This window comes from Sminthopsis crassicaudata, chromosome 5 (assembly GCF_048593235.1).
Source record: "Sminthopsis crassicaudata isolate SCR6 chromosome 5, ASM4859323v1, whole genome shotgun sequence".
NCBI lineage: Eukaryota > Metazoa > Chordata > Mammalia > Dasyuromorphia > Dasyuridae > Sminthopsis > Sminthopsis crassicaudata.
This window is the reverse complement of record NC_133621.1, coordinates 66,520,925-66,544,674: the sequence shown is the minus strand read 5'-3', so window position 1 is coordinate 66,544,674 and position 23,750 is coordinate 66,520,925.

Sequence of the window (23,750 nt, the reverse complement as noted above, 5' to 3'; positions counted from 1 at the left end):
GACTGTGAACCATTACATAGAATTCCCAATTCCTCTATTTTATTCTCCCTGCATTTTTGATTTCCTTCACAGGCTAATTGTACACTATTTCAAAGTCCGATTCTTTTTGAACAGCAAAATAACTGTATGGACATGTATACATATATTGTATTTAACATATACTTTAACATATTTAACATGTATTGGTTAACCTGCCATCTGGGGGAGAGGGTGGGAGGGAAGGAGGGGAAAAGATGGGACAGAAGGTTTTGCAATTGTCAATGCTGAAAAATTACCCATCCATATATCTGGTAAATAAAAAGCTATAATAAAAAATAATAATAAAGTTAAAAAAAAGAAAAAGAAAAAAAAAAGAAACAAGATGTTAACTCAGGTTGCTGCTCATTGCCCTTCTGGTGGGTTATAAAACCTGTCTGCCAGAGTCAGTGCATATTTAGTGCAGGAAGCAGGACAGCCACCACGAGGATGATGAAAGATAGAATGTCTGTCTCTCTTCCAGTCCTTGTTAGCCCTTATATACCTTATTGTAATTATATCATTACAGTATACTGATTATGTGTGAACTTAACCATTACATCACCATGTTAAGTACTAAGTACATATAAACTAGATAACCATTGTCTCATCAATTCCACTGAGTTAACACCTTGTTTCAAGTATACTTCTCCAGAGTTCTGGCTCTCTACACCTGTCCATAGTCATTGGTTGTACCAGAATTCTGTCATGGATATTTGAGTGGATCTGAGACCTCTCAAATATGGGTATGATCTCTGATGAGGCAGAGCCTAACATATCCATACCTTCCTGCCTTGTAATTCTTATCTATGTCTTCTCCAAAGAGGATCTATCCAACATTCTGGACAGATTCATTTAAGACTGTTTAAAAAAAAAGTGCATTTCATGTAAACCAGTGCAGAACTTGAGTGTCCATCTGTTATCCCTCCCTCTTACTGGATGACTGGTCCTCCTCCTTTCCTATTAATACATTTCCTGGAAGGTAACTTTTAGGCTTCTTGTGCTTCTGGAGCCAACTTTCCCTCATGGTGCATATTTCTGTCCTTTTGGTCAGGTTTCTTTTGGAGGTTGTGATGTTCCAAAATTTGCTGACATTTAGCATCATGGAGAGAAGTGATATTGAAAAGAGCTTTACATGTCAAGAAACAGTTTGGCTTGTGAAAAGTATTCTATGCTTCCTCAAAAGCAACCAATCTCTTCAATTCTGGGCTTATTTCCAGACAATGACATGTGGTTGGGTGGGCAACCATTCACTTAGTTCATCATCAGTACATATCTTTCAGCAGATACTATAGATGGACATTGGAATGGTTTTGATGGTTAGATCATCATCTGAGAATGTGGATATTTTTCCTATATAGCTTTTTAAAGTATAATTGAAGCAATGGAATCTGGCCTGTATAGAAATAATAATTACATGATCACAGATTGAATGACAAGGGATTTTACAGACCACAGTCTAACACCTTCATTTTACAGATGAGGGATCTGAGACTCAATGGGGTTAATGAGTTTCCCAAAGTCCTACAAATAATAAGCTCAAAAGTCGAATTTGAACCCAGGACTTCTAGCTGCAGATAACAATGCTCTTTAACTTGGGTCCTGGGATGGGCAATTTTTTGGAATTCTTCAGAAAGACATTTAGCCCGTGAGTGGAAGTTAGGTTTTGAAATAGCTCTTGTTGTCAGGTTAAATGACTATTCTTCTAGCCCCAGTGCTTTTGGCTTGTAACTCATGGAAAGCCTAGGTACTAGGTACTAACAAATAGTGGAGTTGTTGAGAATATGAAAAGTCATCCATTCAGACTCCCTTACATTGTTTTTGTTCAGTCATTTCAGTCATGTCCAACTCTTCATGACCCCATTTTAGGGGTTTTCTTGGCAGAGATGCTGACATGGTTTGTCATTTCCTTCTCCAGCTCATTTTATAGATGAGGGAATTAAGACAAACAAAGCTAAGTGACTTATCTAGGATCATACAACTAATAAATGTCTATGACCATATTTGAACTCAGGAACATAAGTCTTCCTGACTTCAGGACAGATAGTCTATCCACTATGCCACCTAGCTGCCCATTCCATTCCTGAAGAGTAAATTGAGACTTTTTTATTTGTAATTGGATAGCTGCTTTTTATTATCTTAAAATAGCATCCTCAACCAGAGTCCTGCCTCAACTACTAAAATGACCTTGGTTTTGACAAGGGACACTCATTCAATTCCAAGATTCTCTATTCTGATTCTAGCTCAAATTGCCCCCACCAAGAGCTGCCCATAAAACAAACTTCCTTCAGCTCAATCCCTTGCAAGGGCCTAATCATGCCAAGGAACCTCTCTCTCCCCTTGGCATAGCTGCAACCTCTGCCTGCTGAAAAGACATTCTCTTTTTTCAGCGTTACTCTCTCTTTATCTCTCACCTATTTCCCTTAGAGGACCCTATATACCTCTCTGTTGGGATTTCTCTACTAGAAACTTTCTCTGCTAGAGGACTTCTCTATTACCTTTTCACTAAGGAAGTCAGCCTCCTTAGCAAAAGCTGACTTCCCAGTGCCAATAACCTTCTTTTGCCAGTTTAACTTTTTGGGTTCATAAATTCATTTATGAAGAACCTGCGCCAACTGAAGAGGGTTCCTACAACTCTCTGCCCTATGCTGAACCTCATCATTTTCATCAACACTGTACTAATAGAGAGCAAATTCTGCCAAGTTATATACTAAGCATAAAAGGACTTTGATTATGGGTCCAGAATGGGCTGACTCCTCTTTGAGGATCACTCTTAGTGAAGTTCTGAAAGGCTCATCAATTTTGCCCCCAAGATGATGAATTTTTCTCTCAAAGAAAGTTAACAAAAAAGTCAGTCTCAGAGGCAGGAATCCCTGCATCTTGCCTATAACATGCATTAGTTATGTAAACCTGAGAAGACCTAACCTCTCCGTGTCCCCCAGCACTACCATAAGACTAAGTTTAAAATGGTCTGCATTTGTTGGAGTTTCCACATCAGAAGCTCCCTATACTGATGAGATCACGTCTTGTTTTCACTGTTTAAAAAAATAACACAAAAACAAATCCATCCACTAGAGCACAGAAAGGTTACAGTCTTTCTTGGATCAAGGAATAGTACCAATGAAATTATAGATATTTGAAGTATGAAAAAGTGTAATCAGTCTACATGTTGCCCTTTCCTTGAATAAAAACTACATGTCAACCTCAGAATCCACCCTGTCTTTCATGATTTCTCATTAATTTATAGTATACATTTTAATTATGGGAAGCACTATGGTTGAATCAAAGGTGTTGTGTCAGCGCAGTGGGCAGGAACCTTCAGTTCTACCCTTAGACTCTTCCTTCACCTAATGGCTATAAATACTTTTTTATGTTTCCCAAAGTGCCATATGGGAACTAGATCTTTTCTCCTTCCTTTGGGCATTCTACCATGCTGCTTTTTCCCTTGCCTTCAAAAGGTGTTAGTGGTCCAGCAATTCTTTGCAAAGACCATCACATATCACTTTTACCCCATTCTTCTAAATTAAAACATGGAATAGCCTTTGGACAAATTATTTCTACCCTGGTTGAGGCATGTCCTTTCCACCATTACCAGTATTCTCTGTGACTTTCTCTCCTCCCTCATCTTCCTGGTACTTTCCTCTACATACCTTGATGTGCAGCACCAAATATTCCTCAGCAATGCATTGAGTATTTCATGTGCTGCAAAGCAGTATCTTCTCCTGGCTGACTTCCTGTATCATTAGAAACTTCCAAGGCAACTCCTCAGGAACACCATTTCCAGGAACAACTTGCAGACAACATTCCATATGCCCTAGATTTTATACTGGAAATATTCTATCTAAACTTACAATTATTCTAGTAATCTCAGTAAGAGATGCCAGATACCTAGCTTGGATAAAAGTAATTTTGAATGTAATTACTTGGCTCACTTCATATTGTTTGATGACAGAATAATTTTATTTCTCCCTGCCTGATCTCTTTTACATTTATTTTTCTTGAGAAATTCTTGTTTTAGATTATAAGTTTCCAGAGGACAAGGATTTATTATTGAAATAATCTTATAAAGGATTTGGCTTAATACTATGTAAACACGTGTGCCTCATAAATAGCCTTTCTTTTAAAATATGTTGTTTATTATTCGTGATAATATATTAGTATAAAATTCATATCATAACCACACTTTCCACCATTTCTCCATTTACATGCTTCATTCCAACCAAACTTTTCTAGTCACTGTCCCAGAAAACACAACATGCTTTCTTACTTCTACTCATACTGTTATCCTAAAGTTTACACTATCTTAGTAGGAATTTTCTCCTTACTGAACAAAACCATTACTACAAAGCTATGGACCCAAGGCAAAAATCAGAGGTTGGGCCCTCTGCCAGACATACAATAGTCTGATGTAGATGAAAGTTGGTTAAAATTAGCATCAAGGATGCCTGTGAAAGAGGGAAAAAAGACACAAAAAAATGATAGCTTTAGGACACTTTGGAAAGTAGAAGGGGCAATAATAATGGCACATTTGCATAGCACTTTACAGTTTTAAATCTTATTTATAGGCGTCTGCAATCAATTAAAAATATTTGTGAAGTTTCTACTATAAGATAGTAGCTGTGGTCAGCACTGGGGATACAAAACCAAAAAAGAAACAGTCTTTACCCTGGAGGAGCTTCCATTTTATACTATGTTTGTACAGTTTCAAAATTGCAATTTGTTACCATCTAATTGGGGAAAAGAAAGACAAATGTAGTCTCCTTAATGAAGTGGCCCAAATGCAACAAAGTAAAAGGCAACAATACTAGTTTTAATGTTATACACTATAACACTAAGAAAAATTCATCAGGATATGAGGAATTCAGAAAGATCAGGGAAAAATGGTATAAACTGATGCAGAATACAGTAAAGGTAGCCAAGAGAACAATACACAGTGATGTGAAAGAAAATACCATGGAAAAGAAAATGGTTGAATTTCAATGACTAATCTTGGTCTCAGAGAGTAAAAGATGAAACATGTCTCTCTCCTCTCATACAAGGCCCTATTTGTTGGTCAGTAATGCTAAAGAGTTTTGTCTTTGTTTTGTTTTGTTTTGTTTTTTGCAAAGGAAGATTGACTGGCATAACAGCTGGAGAAAGACAATAATATATGGGGAAAAATGAACAAAACTTAAGAAAAATGCCATTGTAGTTAATAATGAAAATTTGGGGATTTTTAGGTTTATTATGAATTTATTTATTTATATTTTATTAATTTTATAATTATAACATTTTTGACAGTACATATGCATAGGTAATTTTTACAGCATTATCCCTTGTACTCCCTTCTGTTCCAAACAGTTTACACTCATTTCCCAGTGTTCCTTTTCTGGATGTAGCTGGTTCTGTCCATCATTGATCAATTGGAATTGGATTAGCTCTTCTCTATGTTGAAGATATCCACTTCCATCAGAATACATCCTCATACAGTATTGTTGTTGAAGTGTATAATGATCTCCTACTTCTGCTCATTTCACTCAGCATCAGTTGATGTAAGTCTCTCCAAGCCTCTCTGTATTCCTCCTGCTGGTCATTTCTTACAGAGCAATAACATTCCATAACATTCATATACCACAGTTTACCCAACCATTCTCCAATTGATGGACATCCATTCATCTTCCAGTTTCTAGCCACTACAAAAAGGGCTGCCACAAACATTTTGGCACATACAGGTCCCTTTCCGCTCTTTAGTATTTCTTAATGAAAATTTGTAATGAAGGCTTTTTAATGTGCTTCTTGTGAATATAATCTATTTTCTTGGATAGGGTAAATTTTTTTTTGTCATTAAAACAAAGGGATTCTATATTGGTTACCAAATGAATGACTAAAAGGATCAATATAAGATAAAAATAAACCCTTTAACTGACCCCTTTAAATTTTGCCTTCTTCATCCTGCTCCCTTCTTGAGCACTAAGTACACTCTTATTCTGTCCTATTAACTATCTTTATTACAATTTGCCCTTGGGAAAGGCTATTTCAAATTCATTCACACAGATTGAAAGAGCCATCCATATCCAGAGAAAGTACTATGGAAAATGAATGTGGATCAAAGCATAGCATTTTTACCTTTTGTTGCTATTGTTTGTTATCTTGTATGTTTTTTCTTTCTTTCTGGTGTTTCTCTCCCCCCTCCCCCCCTGCCTTTTGATCTGATTTTTTCTTGCACAGCATGACAAATGCAGAAATATGTTTAGAAGAATTGCACCTGTTTAAGTTATATTGGATTACTTGCTGTCTGGGTGGAGGGGGAGAAGGGAGGGAGAAAAATTTGGGATGCAAAGTTTTGCAAAGACAAATGTTGAAAACTATCTTTGTATGTATTTGTATTTGGAAAAATAAAAAGTTATTAAAATTCATTTATATAAAGATGGACATGACTGATTAAGATAAATAGATGACCTCTCTCAGGGATTATTTTGCACTTTTGCCAAGGAATTGAGGCTAAATCAACAAAAAATCTATAAAGAAAGAGTTATATATACATACAAAAATATTTCTAGCAATTTTTATTATAGTAGTTAAAACTGGAAACTAAGGGACTACTCATCCATTGGGAAATGGGTAAAATTCTAAATAAATGATGATATATTTAACATATTTCTCATGTATTGGACTACCAGCCATCTGGGGGAGAGGGAGGAGGGGAAAATTTGGAATAGAAGGTTTTGCAAGAGTCAATGTTAGAATTTCCAATTCCTCTAATTTTGTCTGCCTGCATTTTGGGTTTCCTTCACAGGCTAATTGTACGCTATTTCAAAGTCCGATTCTTTTTGTTCAGCAAAACAACTGTTTGGACATGTATACATATATTGTATTTAATTTATACTTTAACATATTTAACATGTATTGGTCAACCTGCCATCTGGGGGGGGGAGGAGGGGAAAAATTAGAACAAAAGGTTTGGCAATTGTCAATGTTGTAAAATTACCCATGCATATATCTGGTAAATAAAAACTATTAAAATATATTTTTTTAAAAAGAGTCAATGTTGAAAAATTACCCATGCATATGTTTTGTAAATAAAAAGCTTTAATAAATTAAAAAAAAACTAAAACACTAAAATAAATGATGATAACATATTAATATAATGGAGTATTATTGAGCGGTAAGAAATAACACAATGAATAGTTCCATAGGAAACTGGGAAGATTTCTATGAATGAAAATAGACTGCCTTCATGACCAGAGCCAAGAGGCCAATCCATACAATGACAACATTAAAAAGAACAACAACTCTGAAGGATTAATGAAATGCATGATTTCAGAAGACTGAAGATGAAGCATGCTATCCATCTCCTACCAGAGAAATGACAGAAGAAAAATGCAGAAGATGACGCGTATTTTTGAATTTGGCCAATGTGGGTATTTGCTTCATTTTATAATATTTTGTGTGTGTGTGTGTGTGTGTGTGTGTGTGTCTGCGCGGGCCCACATACCCTTGCTGGCAATTGGGGTTAAGTAACTTTGCCCAGGGTCACACAGCTAGGAAGCATTAAATAAGTATCTGAGTCTGGATTTGAACTCAAACTGCAAGGTTAGTACTTTATCTACTATACCATTTAGCTGCCCCTGATGATACATATTTTTAACAAGGTTTTTCTTTTTCTGTTTTGTTGTTTGGGAGAAGGGAGAGAATAAGATAAATGCTTGAGTTAACTGGGAGAGGAGGGAAGCAAAGGTAGAAGAAAGCTTTTTAAAAATAAATTTCTAATTTTGGAATTTTTAGTTAGGATTGGAAATAAAGTTAGTGAGTCCCTAAAATTTCATCAAGAAAGTCCATGGATTGCCTGTCATCTAGGGGAGGGACTAGAGGGAGGGAGGGGATAATTTGGAAAAATGAATACAAGGGATAATGTTATAAAAAAAATTACTCATGCATATATACTGTTAAAAATTATATATATATATATATATATATATATATATATATATATATATATATATATATATATATATATATATAAAGAAAGTCCATAGATCCCAAAGTAGCTAAAATCACCATAATTCTAAAACTATTTCTGGATATATTTAGTGAGAAGTCATCCTGGTCACTTTTTGCTAGTTGATATAGGATTAATAACACTTCTTCCCAGTAAAAATGGGATTATGAAAAAACTCAGATATCTTCTTAATGGGGAAACCTTTACCAAAGATGATAGAGAAAACTTTCCATTCAATTAGGGAAAAAAATCCAAACTATAAACAAGCAAAAGCTAAGTCACTGCCATCTTCTCTCTGTTTTCTTTCTTTCTTAGCAATTATGTGACATCTGGAGACATATCCATACATACATACGGTATACTGATTAAATGAACACTTGCTCCCTCCCCAATCCCTCCTCCCCTGTGCAAGAAGAGAGGAAGAATTCAATGGATATAATCCTCACTTATCCAAACACCATTTGCTGTTCATGCAGTTGGTTTCTCATTGATGTTAATCTGAGGGTAGATAGTCTGAATAGCAATCTCTTCTCTTAGCTTTCCCTGAAATGAATGTTCTAGGCAAGTGGTCTCTATATCAAAACTGTAAGGAGGAACTTTTGCACCAGGGGAAAATGGAGGTAGGGTGTGAAGGTTTCACTTGGCTGTGAAGTTGTGGGGGAAGCAGGTGCCAGGCCTGTTGTTGGCCGTCTGTCTGGGGCTTTGCCCCACTAATCCCACGCTAGTTACAGATTTTTGTCTGAATACAGGCTAACAATAATTTTCTACTACTGGAAACCCAGTTCTTCATTTATGGATCTCTCTCTGATATTATGAATTGATGTTACACTGGGCACATCCTCTCCCGAGTCTGTAGGACCTAGGGTTGATCATTACATGAAAACTCATTCATTAGGGCTCTGTGAAAACTTCCAAAACCAGAATAGATTTCTAAATTGAAAGGATCTCTGGGAGAGGAGCAAGCCTGGACAGAACTTGTACATTTTAAAAGGGAGAAAACAAAAGATGATAGGGAGAGTTTTTTTCCTCAACTCCCTCATTTACTTCATTATTGAAAAAGAGATCTGACCTCAGTCTTCCATCACCTACTGAGTTTTATTGCTCCTCCTGCTTCAAAGTTGTCCCCAGGTGATGGCTTGGATGGATGACACCACGGGTGTGTGATAGCATCCATATTGCACTGGTACCAAAGAATTTTCCATCCATTGTTACTGCATTAGCTAATTGCAATAACCCTATTTAGTTGGTAGAGAGGCAGCTAGGTGGCTCAGTGGATAGACTGCTCAGCCTGAAGTCAGGAAGTCTCACATCAATCACCTCTCAGAAACATTCACCTTTGGTTCTAATATGAACTGCCTCATCACTGTCCCATGAAACCCCCATATCTCTTCCTTCCTTTATCCTTACTCTTTTGTTCTCCTCTCTCCCTTCTTTCCTTTCTTCTCTCTTCCTTTTCTCTCCCTCATTCTTTCTACTTCCCTTCCATTCTCATTTTCCCCTCTTCCTTTCTCTCTTCCTCTTCTTTCTTCCCTACTTCTTTCCTCTTTAATTCTCTTCCCTCCCTTCTTTCCTTCCTTCTCTCTTCCTTTCTTCCTTTCTCTTTTCTATCTCCCTTCCTTTTTCACACCCCCTTTTCCTCCCTCCCTCTTTTTCTTTTGTTTCTTCTTCCCTCTTCCTTCTTTCCTCTCTTTCTCTTCTTTCCTCCTTTTGCTCCTTCCTCTCTTCCTTCTTTCCTATACAAATCTGGCCATTTCTTAAAGCTCAAGAACTCCTGTCTTTGTAAGATTCTTTCCTTTCCCTGGGAGGAGAAGACCAATGGTAAATGTAGCCAAACATGGAGTTCATTTAGATGTAATGCCCAAGAGGCCCATTCAGAATCAGTCATTTTTAACAGAATTCCAATGTCTCTACTCATTCCCTCCTGGCCTCCTTTTATGACTGGTGGGGGTGGCGTTTCTTAATTTTTCCCTGTGCCATTTCATGAGGCTTCAAGGAGAATGAAAATGATGAACACACTGCAGTTCTTCTGGAATAAATAGTTCTTACACAGCCAAACTCAAGTGAAGTGATTTGCAATATGGATTTTCTCTTCCAAGTTATTAGAATAAATTCGGTCAGCACATTCAGCCTCCCTCTTCTGTGATGCATTAACTTAACACAACACTTACTTCTCTCCTCATTTAAAATTTTGGATGGAATCTCCAGTTTGTCTTGGCAACTTGGGCAGAGAGAGGTGGGGACACTGGGAGAGTAATTTTGGGATTTATTTTGTTCAAGTGAGATGATCAATTGCAATTCCCGTATTGAGTCGGAGGCTGACCCTGGCAGGAGACAGGATCTAAGCTGGATATTGAAGCCACTGGACCTTTAGTAGTAATGGTAGTAATTATCTTTTGCCTAGGGAGTTGATCAGAGAACTCTTAATCAGTAGAGTTTTCTCCCCCAATCCGTTTCATGAACTTACAAGGCATGACATCCAAAAAATGGCATTTCCCTTAGCACTGAATATACACCCTAGCTCAGGGCTAAAAGATATGTACTTTGACGGTAAAACAGCAATTCCTGATTAGTTTCCATGTATCTCCAGAACTAAGAGATTGAGTCATCCTACTGGGGATGGTTGTCCATCAGAGAGGTGGAAAAGACTTTACTATCTTCCCTTTTGGGCCCTGCCTCTTTTTGGATGAATCCAGTGTTTTCTCTCCCTTGTAATTCCAGAAGGATGGGTAGAAGGTATGTGTAGGAGAGAGAAAAGGGTATTTGTCAAGCATTATGCTAAGCACTTTACAAATATCATCTCTTTTGCTTCTCATAATATCTCCTGAAAGCTAGATACTATTATTCTGTTAATAGACACTATCAATTTTATTAATATCCAATTAATAGGTATTATTATGTACAACTGAGAAAACTGAGGCAGAACAAAATTAAGTGATTTGCTCAAGTCTTAATGCCAGGTTTAGTATTCTGTCCTTCTACTCTATTCACTGCTTCCCGCAGCAATTTCTATTCCTCCTCTCCTCTCCCTCCTAGTGGCAATGGTGGCAACAACAGCATGGCAACAAAAACCGGAGCCTGTCTAGGAGAACCTGAATCACTTGTTTTTGGATGTCAAAGTGAATGTCAAGGAAAATGTAAAACATCCATTCAATATTCCCACTGAGGGATTTAACTTTTTTTTTGGTAGGGGTGTGAGGGGAGGAGTATTATTAATACAATGGGCTAATTGAGATAAGTTTATATTTTGTTCTACTTTTCACATATTCTTATGAGTGTTTTGTGTCAAATATATTCAGTATTCAAGGAAATAAACTGCTATCCTATCCCTGACGCCTATGATGTACAAAGTTTACCTTTTCTAAAAGTAATCTTGTGGGGACAGCTCAGTGGCAATGGCGCAGTGGATGGAGCACCAGCCCTGAAGTCAGGAGGACTTGAGTTCAAATCTGATCTCAGACACAGCACTTTCTAGCTGTATGACCCTGGATAAGTCACTTAACCCCAATTGTCTCAAGGCGGTAAAAGGGTTTATTAAAAGTAACCTTGTTTGTCCCTTTTGGAGGCTAAGTGTTGTGTTAGAGATTTTCTCTGGAATCATTGTGGGGTGAGGGGCAACAAGCCAGCACAGAGAGAAAAGCAGGATGGAGGGGCTGGAGTCAGGCCCACACTCAAAATGAACTTGATTCTCTGATCCAATAGGGTTCTTGTGGTAAGGAACCTCCCTGAGTTGGGGATACCATCATTTTCATCATCATCATAAATGTGATCATCATAGTGCTAATAATGATCATAATTGACATTCTTATAGCATTTTAAGGTCTGAATATATCTCACATATATTAAATCATTTGATCCTCAAAATAATCTGTGAGAGAAATGTTATAAGCATCATTGTCTCAATTAATTTTTTTTTTAAAAAACCAAGTATTTCTTAAGTGAGATGAAGTGCAATGAAATCCATGGATTTCATTTGGATTGCCAGTGACTTGAATAGAAAACAAAGGCAACAAGCAGGAGGGTCACAGATAGCATCCAATAACTTGAAAAGTGTCTCCTCGTAAAAAAGACTTGTAAAGTCTTTATTCAGTCTAAGAAGTCCCACTTAAGTGATTTATGTCCTATCTTTTATACAGTATACATTATGAGTGTTTGGCACAATGCTGTAAATAAACAATTTCGTATATTATTTATGCAACATGTCAATGAGACATCTCTGTATTACTAGAGCAGCTAACTATGGCCCATTGGTCAAATGTCCCTGACCCCTTTGGTTCAGCAAGAGTTAAGAATTATTTATCCATTTATGGCTACATTTAGCACTGGGTCTTAGTTATCTGACGACTCCTACCCTAAGCTACCTCATGTTTATTTCCAAATGAACAAATAAAAAATTTTAAGCACCCACCAACTGTATACCCTCAAACCACACTATTTGCTGATTCAGAAGATATACCATTGCCTTTGAAAAGTTTAAAGCTAGTTGGAAATAAGAACAAAAGCAGCTAGACACACAAGCTATAATAAGAAGAATATAAAGAGCTAAAAATATTATTATAAACACTGTAGAAATTTAGAGAAAGGAGATATTAAGATGAATTTGAGAATAAGGAAGATTTTAGGAAGGAAGTGGGATTTTTTATAGAGTCTTGAAGAAAATTTGGATTTCTGAAGATGTCATTCTAAGAGTTAATATGGGAAATACTTTCTCAGCCTGAGGGATGTTGCCTTCAGTTTTGCCTTGTTGATAGAAATATAGTGTGGCCTATAATTTTCTTATACAAAGCTTCCCAATTTATTTACACTCAAACTCTGGATTTCTTATTTGAGTTTACCTAGTGTTGATCCATAACCAAGAACATCCTTTTTGTCCCATGAACTTAATACCTGGGCTGAGGCCAGATTGTAGATATTGAAAATGGAAGCATTTTGATATGTAAACATCATTAGAAGGGACAAACTTTTATTAAATGCTTCTGATGATTGGTTCTATATGCTAAATATTTCAAAAAACAAATAGAGAAAATAGGTAAGAAAATACAAAAAATTCAAAATACAATAAGACACAAGATCTTTACCTTCAAACAGTCTAGTAAAAGGATCAGGGCATATGTGCATGCAGATATGGTATGTTTTGCCTAGGTGCCCACATATGTATGTTTACATAAAGTTCACATAGAGGTAGGAATAAATATTTCTAGAATCTCTTCTGTTTGCTTTTCTCCAAGTGAAACTGTGATTTTTCCAGGGGAGGAGGCAGAAAAGATTGGTTATTCTGCTCTACTCAAGGAATTATACCTATCTACTCCACTAAATATTATTAGTCTGGGGGGGGAATAAATCATTTTTAGCTACTGATTCCTGAGCTCCTGATCACTATCCCTTAAAAGGAAAGGGGTGCCTCAAGCTACAGACCCAAGGTCTTATTCTTGTTCTACTAAATACTACCATAAACATACATAGCAAATCGCAAATGAACCCATTAAAATCCAAGATGATAGCAAACAGAAATTAGAGAAGGTATATAGACGAGAATATGTCAGACAACGCACAGAGCAAATGAATTCTCTTTTGGGGAGCGAGATGTCTGAGCTCAACCAAGAGAGAGTCCCAGAACTTACCCCAGAAAAAGTTTCCTGAAGTTTAGTTTAGTAAGCTGAGGAAAAGAACTTGATCAAGGTGCCAACTCCTCTTCATAATGGCTTCTCAAGTCCTTCTCTCCTTCTAAGGAACCTGAAGAGAGTATGGAACTACATGTCTTCTTTCTTGAAGCTGGAAACCAGAAGACCAGGACTTCTCTCTCACACAGATGAGGAGAATTGAGTAATCAGTTTTCAGTAATGAGGAGATTTCAAATGGGCTTTCAGCTGTGGGTTAAAAATATATAAAAAGACAAATAAATGAGCTTTAAAAAATTCAGTGTTAACAAGGAATTCAATACTTTATAAGTTAACTGTTTCTATTGTTAGACAATAAAATTGCTGGGAAATTCTTAGTTGAACTGAAATGTTTTTTTTCTATAACTTCTCTCTGTTGGACCTAATTCCTCTGGAGAAAGACAGAAAAAGATAATCTTTCAAGTATTTGAAAATAGCTACATCATCTCCTTTTGCTTTTCTTAAGGCTAAACACACTAGTTGCTTTAGTTATTCTTTATATGAGATGGTTTTCATCTAGATCTTTCACCATCCCCTTTCTTAAGGGGTTCTTAATATGAGGTCCATCAACTTTATATATATATATATATATATATATATATATATATATATATATATACACAACTATATATTGATAGCTATATATCAATATAATTGGCTTCCTTTGTAAAATCAAATCAATTACCATTTATTAAGCACCTACTATATGCCAGGCACTGTGCCTGAATGCTAAGGATGTAATCCTACATATTTTATGCACTAAAAAATTAATCAACTGTACCAAGCTGAGAGCCTCTCCAAATATTATGGCTCCAAATACTAAGCCAGGAAGCTCAAAATCAGCACTCTTTACATTATGACTAAATCATAACCATGATGTCATGAAACTCTACTATTAATGTCATGCTAACTACAACCTGAGACATGGCTCCTATATAATTATCTTTGGCAACAGCGTTTCACAGTTTCACATAATGTAGAATTTTCATGGTATTTGTTTATCCAGTCGGTGATGGGGGTAGGCCTGAATAACATTAATACCAAAAGATCACTACAGACAGAAAATCCTAAAGGTAGTCAGATCACCATGCTTGATTATATTCTTTTCAGTTCTTGGTTATCCATGCTAAAGGAGGAATCAATAATCCCAAACTGCCTGCTTTCTTTTTTTACTTTGGAATCTGTAACAAGATTATATCTGCTCTTTAGATTTGTCTTCCTAATTCTGTTTTGCACAGGTCAATATCAAAATGAATTTTTGTCCTCTAAGTACAGATGGTAGGGGAAAACAGCCCAGATAAATAGGGAAGCCAGTTTGGGATTTAAGCACTTGCAGTGGAAAATTCACATCTGACTAATCAAGGGTTAATCCCTTTCTCCTCTTTCTCTCCTTCCCCTTCTCCCCCTTGGATCCCTCCCATCTCTTTCCTTTTTTCCTTCTCTCCTTCCCTCCTCCTTTCCCTCCCTTTCTCTCTCTCTCCCTTCAATCAGACATTTTTTAGAATGTCAGCTGGCTTATGGAATGGCTAAAGGTAGGCAGCTGAGTACACAAAAACCTAAGTTTTGTAAAATGAAGGCCCTCGATAACCTTGATAATCAAATTCAAATTCAAACAAGATTAATAGAAAAGAGAACGCCAAAAACATTGCCCCTCTTCCCTATACCTACCCACCCTTGAGCAAAGTATAATCAACCCCACATACAGCCAGATAACCACATGCATTACTACTTGTTAAGTAATAGTACCATAGTACCTTTTTAAGTCTTTTTTCCCCATTTTTCTGTCATCCCCATTTCCAAATAGGATCCTGCCCTGTTCATCTCCCCAGCAATCTATCCCTTCTAGCAAAGATTTGATTTAGAAGAGGACTAGAAAGCAGTTTAGCCAAACCAATAATTTATTATGATAACTCATAATACTGATAATAATAACTCATAACTGATAATTCAGTATTTACACTCTCTACACCTACTAACTCTCCCCCTCTGAAAAAAAGGGGAGAAGCCATACCAGATTAGAATTACCCAGCACCCCCTCTCTTCTCCTTGCTCTCTTGAGTCCTGTCTCTATGTATACTCTACTTTTACATGTGTAACAGTAGAAACTCAAACCAGTGGTGGTAACAAGCCCTGGATACATTTCAAGAATCCTGGATTCTGTCTCCAACTATCTCCATGTGTCACCTTGGGAATGGCTTGGCCTTTGGGGCTCCCTTTGCTCCAGAGATGGGACTGGAGGGCCCCTTCTTGCTGTTAACTTCTGTTCTTTCCCACTGCTTTCAGACCTTGCTGAGCTGTTTTGAACAATCTGTGTTTGGGGCCATAGTTTTGATCTTAGAAATGACACTCCATTGACAAGCAGGGCAATAAAAATTCACAGTGTATTTTTTTAACCTTTGCCTTCCCTTCTCCTCTTCCCATCCTCCAGTTGCTCTCTGGTACATGTATGCATCTGGTTCTGGTCAAAGAAAAAGATGCTTTCCATTGTTCAGTTTACTACTGTATTTTTTTCTTGCTGATGGAACTTACATCTTTCTCCTTTCCAGATGTACTAATGCACACTGCCCATCTGGAGCCGGAAAAGAAAAGGGCCTCCTTTAGACCTAGTCCTTAAGGTGGCTGGCTGGGTGAATCCCCCCAAACCTCTCACTTTTAGCTGCCTGAAGTCTGAGAAAACTTTCCACTTTGATTCTGCAAAGGAACACTTCAGGAAGGAAGTCCTGGGGCCTGGAAAGGATCTGGGAACACCGGGGCAGAATCACCATGGTGATATGTCTCCCAGTTCTGCTCCTTTCCCACCTTTGCCCAAGCATCCAATTGCACTTTGTGTTGAGGATGAGTGTGGAGGTGTTCAGGAGGGGAGGCTCCTAGTGCTAAATCATTCCCTTAGTACTGGGAGTTTGGGGGGAAGGGAGTGAAGATCCTGGACAAACTTATGAAGATCAAGGCTGTGGCTATCTAAAGCCAGTTGTTTTACTTCCTTTGGGGGTGGGGCATTGTAGGGGGAATGGAGTAACTTAGCATTTTTAGTAACTGTTTTTCCTCTTGTACAATTTTATTCAGTCATTTCAGTGTGTAACTCTTTGTGACCCTATTTGGGGTTTTCTTGGCAGAGATCCTGGAGTGGTTTGCCTTTTTCTTCTCTTGTTCATTTTGCAGATGAGGAAACTGAGGCAAACAGAATTTAGTGACTTGCTCAGGGTCACACAGCTAGAAAGTGTTTGAGACCAGCTTTGAATTCAGAAATATGAACCTCTATCCACTCCCCCACCTAGTTGTTCCTTTGTATAACTGCTTTTATGTATTAGTATTACATGTTCCCTATCTTTTCTACTCAGGAAGGGAAGATAATTAATCAGAAGTCTCTGGCCCATTCAAGGAAACAGTAGGTCCTGGGCTAGTAGTGGTCTTGTGTCTGTGACAGAGAGATGGGAGATGCCTGAGACTTCTTCCGGTTTGTCTAGAAAATTGCTTCAACAACTGTGGGGGTTAAGGATGCCCTTAAGAACTGGAAAATCCACATAAAATTTTTGACCCTCCCTTTGTACCAGAGAAGTCTGAATTTTCCCTTTTTCTTTTATAAGGTATTTGCAATCCCTTATGGTAAAATTTGGATTAAGTATTTGGTCATAGACTCTGTGTCATCTGCAGCTTCTGCTAAACTCCTCCCACATTGCCATTTAATTTCTTATACTGAACCACGACACATCAAAACCATAATGGGGAAAGTCACCATGTGGAAGGGATGATTATAAAGGAAAGCTCTCTGGGGGGGAGGGGGGCACTAGAGGGCCAATGTTCTAACCTTGCTTCTGTCAGCAGTATGTTGAGGAAGTCATGTGGGAGTCACCTTCTGTACAATGAGGGATCATAAAGGATAGATTTTAGGGCTGAAAGGGTCCTTAGAAGGCTACTCTCAATTTCAATTAGGGAAACCGAGTCCCAGGGAGAGTCACCCAAGTTCACACAGATAATAAGCCACAAAGATGAAATTTAAACTCAAACCCTCCAACTCTGAATCCATCCTTCTTCCCATTTTACCAAGCTAGTGATTTCTAAGTCCCCCAAAATCCATGATCTTGATGGTTCATAATCTGGTCTCTTTAAAAATTCAAGTAATTTGACTGAGAAAAAGAAACCTACATGTTCCTTGCCCCCAGGAAAATAGCCTATTGTTGAGTTTACAAGGAAATATACCTGAGGCCAAAGACCTCTGGTAAACGCTGCTCCATCTTCCCAGCTTCCTATGATAGGCTTTTCTTGGAGTCTGTTTTCTGGTGACTTAAAATTCTAGGTCACGTGTGTGCTAAATGCTTTTAACCCATGCATATGAAATTTCAGTTATTTCAGATCATCAAGATCTTTTGGAGAACCATGATATATTCATGCGTACACAGACATAAATATATACACGCAACATGTACAAACACATGCCTATCACCTCTATTAAATTCTGCAAACCAGATTCACCATAACTCTGGGAAGCTGTACTATGCCATTAATCGCACAAAAGGTTTTGCACTGTACAGGCGGGGTCCAGATTGTATAGCCATTCTGCAAAACATTCAATTTTGAACCCTGCTCACGATACACATCCAGAAAACACATTACAGAAAACTGTAACATAATACCAGCATACGTTAAAGTGATTGCATAGATATGTACCTTGGTGTAAGTGGTCCTCTAATAGTTGGCTTTCCTCCCCCCTTTCTCCTGGGGATGCTTTAGAGTACTGAGTGTAGTGAACATTATATACAGTGATCTCAGGGAGAAAATAGATTTCCTTCCTTTTCTATCAGAAAAAAAAAAAGAAACTAGAGAAATCAATCATTTTTAAAAGAGATTTAACTTGCAAGCTCACTGGTGACATTTGGGTGGTTCTAGAGAATTAAAAAGAATCAGAGTGTCTTTTTGACATGCTTGGACCTGGGTTAACAGCTCTGGAGACCACAGAAGAGGAGGTCATGATGTGGGAAAGGCCATACTTCCTTTGCATCACACTTCCTCCAAACCTGAGTGAGGTGGGAGCCAGTAGGATCCAGGATCCACAGAGTCAGAAGCAGTGGTTTCTGTTCTTTGTTCCGTGAGTGGACAAGTCTGTGGACTTGGGGCTGCTGCTACAGTACTGTGTAGCTTAGTTTCTACCATCATTAAAATGCTCTTTTAAATCTATCTGCATGATGACATCTCATTGTTATACAACAAACCTATTGCTGGTGGAGCTTCCTAGGGTTGTGGCAACAATTTTGGTCTTAGATTCTCACTCTGAAATCATCCCCCTTCGCCCTGCAACAGAAATCTTCGCTCCCACCCAAAAAAGGCAAAGCACATTTCATGAAATAGCCAGTGCCAAAGAAATCAATAAACAGAAAAAAGGCCAAGCTCCCAGAGTGCTAGACTGGAGAAGTAAGGCCATTCCCCTTTTTAGCCACAGGGATTGGAAGCAGTTCTAGTCGCTAACATGCTAACGCTAGTTGCAAGACCCACCCCAAGACAAATGATGCAGTTAATCCTCATTGTTTAGGTGATCAGTTCTGCCTCCAGTGACCCATCTCTTCTGGTACACATGTACCTAGCTAACTCCTCAGGCTTCTCAGAGACAAGGATCCTTACCTCTTCTGAGCAACAATTGGGCTACCCTACCCAATGGGAGAGTGAATGGAAGCCCACAGCGTGTATATTCATTGTTAATTGAGTGTTATAAATATGAATGCCATTACCAATTTATAATGTAGAGAGGTCTTAACCTGCCCTCAGTGAAGAGGGGCAGAGCCACGGACTTCCCTCTCATCTTTGTTCTTATTAGAAAGCCTTAAAGGGCTGCTAGGAACCTTGCTGTGGGTGTGGCCACTGATCCCATTCCCCTGAGCTGAGGAAACATTTATAATGGCCTCTTGCACTAGGTCTAAGTGGCCCTGCCTTCTATCAGCCATTATCAGTCATTTTAATTACCAGACAGGTATGTTCCCCAGCATCCAAATTGTAATCAGATTGAAATGTAGCTGTAATGATATCTGATCTGGGAATATATTCTGAAGCTTTCCTTTTCCACGATGGTTTTCATTTCCTGTAATTTAGCGCTGGAAGCATTTATGGAATATCACATGGTTTTAGTTTACACAGGAAACCAGCTGCAGTTGTGAGAAGATACTGACTTTATATTTTTTTAAGGGAGGGAGCAAGAAGAACTTGCAATGCTGGGGTTTTTTAGTTATTTTTGTTGTCCAGAACCTGTGTTTCTGCAGAGGGATCTGCGATTATGTGAAACCAGCAGTTTATTTCTGATGTATGGAAATCAGTCTGCATGTGCAGAAAGCCTTGTACGGGGAGAGGCCCTTGGAGAAAGCAAAGGTGAGAGGGGAAAGGGAGATTGCACATCTGGAGTAAAAGATTCATATTTGGAGATGGGAGATATATTCTAAGGACCATGATGGCAACAGGGCTTAGAGAGACCAAACTGGATTAAAAACAGAAAGACATGTTTTTCTGACTTTCTTTTTGGCCAGAAACAGCTATCAGGGTCTCGTATTATCACAGTTCAAAGAGGAAACCAGGATCCGTTGGCAGAAGCTGCCCTACAATCAGTCACGTTACCCCAGCTCCTTCCTTTCCAAGTTCTCTGCCCACTCAAAATTTAGTATACATCCTCCCTCTTAGAAATTCTTAGTCACCCCTTTCTATACACACATACAAACACTGTGAGAAGTGGTTATCATCGTGGGATCCTTCAGGGCTAAAGAAAAGAATAGATTCTGTGTCCTGCTTCTTGATCCTACCCAGCCAAGTATGGAAATCTTCTAAGTTACAAACATGTGACTTCCAAACATCCCTCACATATGAATTTGGGGAGATTAGTTTTCTGGCCCTCATCCCAACCCACTCTACACATTGGAAAATAAAACAACCAAGCTGCTCTTGCCTAAAGACGCCATCTTATGGTCATCCAAGGGAGCCATTTCTTAGACTTCTATTTCCCTTCTCCCATGAGAGATATTGAGGATTCCTATGTTCCTTTTTCACCAATAATGGCTCTACTAATTCTACCTTCTACAACCTTTCTTGGATTATAGATTTAGAAGTTGAAGGGATCTTAGAGGCTTTTTTATTCATATATACATATGTATATATATATATATATATATATATACACATACATATATATACACATACATATATATACACATACATATATATGCAATAAATAAATATACAAATATAAATAAATAGATATAAATATTCATTTAACAAATGAAACTGAGGTTGATAGAGATTAAGAGACTTGCCCAAGATCACTCAGGATTTAAACTCAATTCTTTCTAAATTCCAGCCTAGCACTTTCTCCACTAAATGTTTCTGCTACACATCTTCCTTAACTGCCTTCCCTTCTCCCCACCCCCAGTTCTTATTCCAAAGAAGATCTTTACTCTTCTCACCAAACAACCTCAAATGATCCCAATTCTCACTGATAAATCAGACCCATAGGATTTTAAAGTTCAAAAGAATTTTTGAAGTCATTTAATCCAATCCCCACATTTTACAAGTCAGGAACTGAGATCCAGAGTGGTTAAATGAGTTGCTTGTGGTTATATGGGTAGTCCAGTGCTAAAGCTACCATTATAACCTAGGTTTTAACTCCAATTCCAGGGCCTTTCACTTTGTCTTCATTTTAGAAATGGGGCAATGATATATAGCTTAATCAAGGGTATCACTTTATCTGGAAACAGTAAAGCCATAAATGAAGTTAGACAAAACAAAACACATTGTTATTGTAGAATATTAGAAGAGATCATCTATCATATTCCAACTCTTTCATTTTGGGGAGGCAGAAACCAAGGCCAAAAGAGAAGTAATAATTTAATTTAATAATTGGCGAATGATCAATAATCAATTGATGTCCAGTTCAGCACCCATTCCATCATACCATTGTTGCTTGTGGTCAGGGATGACTTTACTTGTGGCTGGATATGACTTTCAAAAGTTGACTTATATTTTCAGGGTGAATATTTAAACATTAGAAATTGGCAAAAGAAGCCAAACTAGAGCTTGGTTTATTGTTTTGCTAATTGTATAGACTTAAAGAAAGTGATGTAGCAAACATTAATAATAGAGATTAAATTTAAAGATTATGTCCTGCATACATTTTTCCCTCTTCCAGAGAGATGGTTGTTAAACATTTACCAGCACATCCCTACTTCTAAACCACTTACTTTACATGGTTTCAAAAAAGGTAGTACGATTCCCTTAAGAGTGACAAGCAACAACAAAAATTAAATCCAAAGTAAAATTATACACTCCATTAATGATGCATTTGCACTGGATACTCATCAATTTGAGAATGGCTGAATAAATTATGGTATATGAATGTAAAGGAATATTATTATTCTAGAGGAAATGATGAGCAGGTTGATTTCAGAAAAGCCTGGAAAGACTTACATGAATTGATACAGATTTAAGGAGTAGAACATGGTAACCAGTAATAGCAAGATTATTCGATGATCAACTATGATAAACTTATCTCTTCTCAGCAATACAGTGATCTAAGACAATTCCAATAGACTTGTGATGGAAAATGCCATCTGCATTCAGAGAGAGAAACATGATGATTGAATGCAGATCAGAGCATCCTATTTTCACCCTGTTTTTGATTTGTTTTTTCTCTCTCATGGTATTTGTTTTTTGTTCTGATTTTTCTTTCAAAGCATGACTAATATGTAAATATGTTTGAAATAATTGTAGATGTATAACCTATAATCAGATTGCTTACTATCTTAGAAAGCAGGGAGGTTAGAAGGAAGAGAAAAATATTTAGAATTCAAAATCTTTCAAAAATGAATGTTGAAAACTATCTTTAACATGTAATTGAAAAAATAAAATACTATTGAATTAAAAAAAAACAATGCATTTGCATCTGTACAGTTGTGTGGAGGTATATACATATCTGTCTCTAAAGCAAATGTGTGTGTGCATGTGTATGTGTGTATATATATATATATATATGTTTTGTATATTCTACTAGATTCATGTCACCTAGAATTATTAAATTAAAGCAGGTTCTTTATCTAGGGGAACCTGCACTTTTAAATATAATTTTGAAAAACTACCTTACAATGTAATTGATTTCCTTTGAAATTCTCCGTTTGTTTGACTTTTTTATGAATAAAAAAATGTTATTTTGAGAAGGGGTCTACAGGCTTCCCAGACTGAGTGACACACACACAAAGACGTTAAGAAAACCAGAATTAGAGATTCATTTTTCACCTTAAAGCTTAATTTTCAGTTAATTTATCCTTGGAAAAGCTCACAATTTAAGCCTCATCCATCACTCATTTACTAAGTTTACTAGATTTGTTTCTGAGATAAGATTTAGAGGTGGGGATTAAGGGACTTCAAAAGACATGAAGACACTGGATACCTTGAATGGGGAGAGGGCTGGAAAAGCACAGAAGGTGACTTCCAAGAAAAACTGTAGTTCCATATACCAGGCCTGTAAGGAAGCCTTTAATTGTCACCAAGACCCTGGTAAGTGGGGTCACCACTTCCACTAATAAACCTTAGACTGGACATGATTAGTGACCCCTAACAATTTTTCACTACCAGTACCCCCTTCCTTATTTGGACAGGGTATCTCAAATCCCATTCACCTGTGAGTAAAGAAAGCTGACTTCCAAGCAGTCTCCTCTCCCTGCTTCCACATAACAGCATCCTAAATATGTTAAGACACTGATCCCATCACAGGCGGGTATTCCCTTCAATGGCTCAGGTCACAACTCATCCAAGAATGGCCATCCCATGGAGAACTTTTGAGTCTCATACAGCAGTGTATGGTTAACAAACCCTAGAAAATTACAGCATTGCATGGCCTTTTCAGACAATCCCCACCCTTTCATGTATCCTTTCTGGCTGACCACACCTTGCTTCTCTTAGTTCATTCCTCACAGTCAGCCCATTCTCTATTACCTCAGTCTCAAGGGGATGAATTTGATTAGCAAATATTTCACTATTTCAGTCATTTAAGAATTTGCTCCTTCGGCCCTTAGTTCTGGTTCTGGAAACTTTAATTTCTCCCATTTCTTCTTTCTCCTTCCTCATTCCATTCTAGCTCA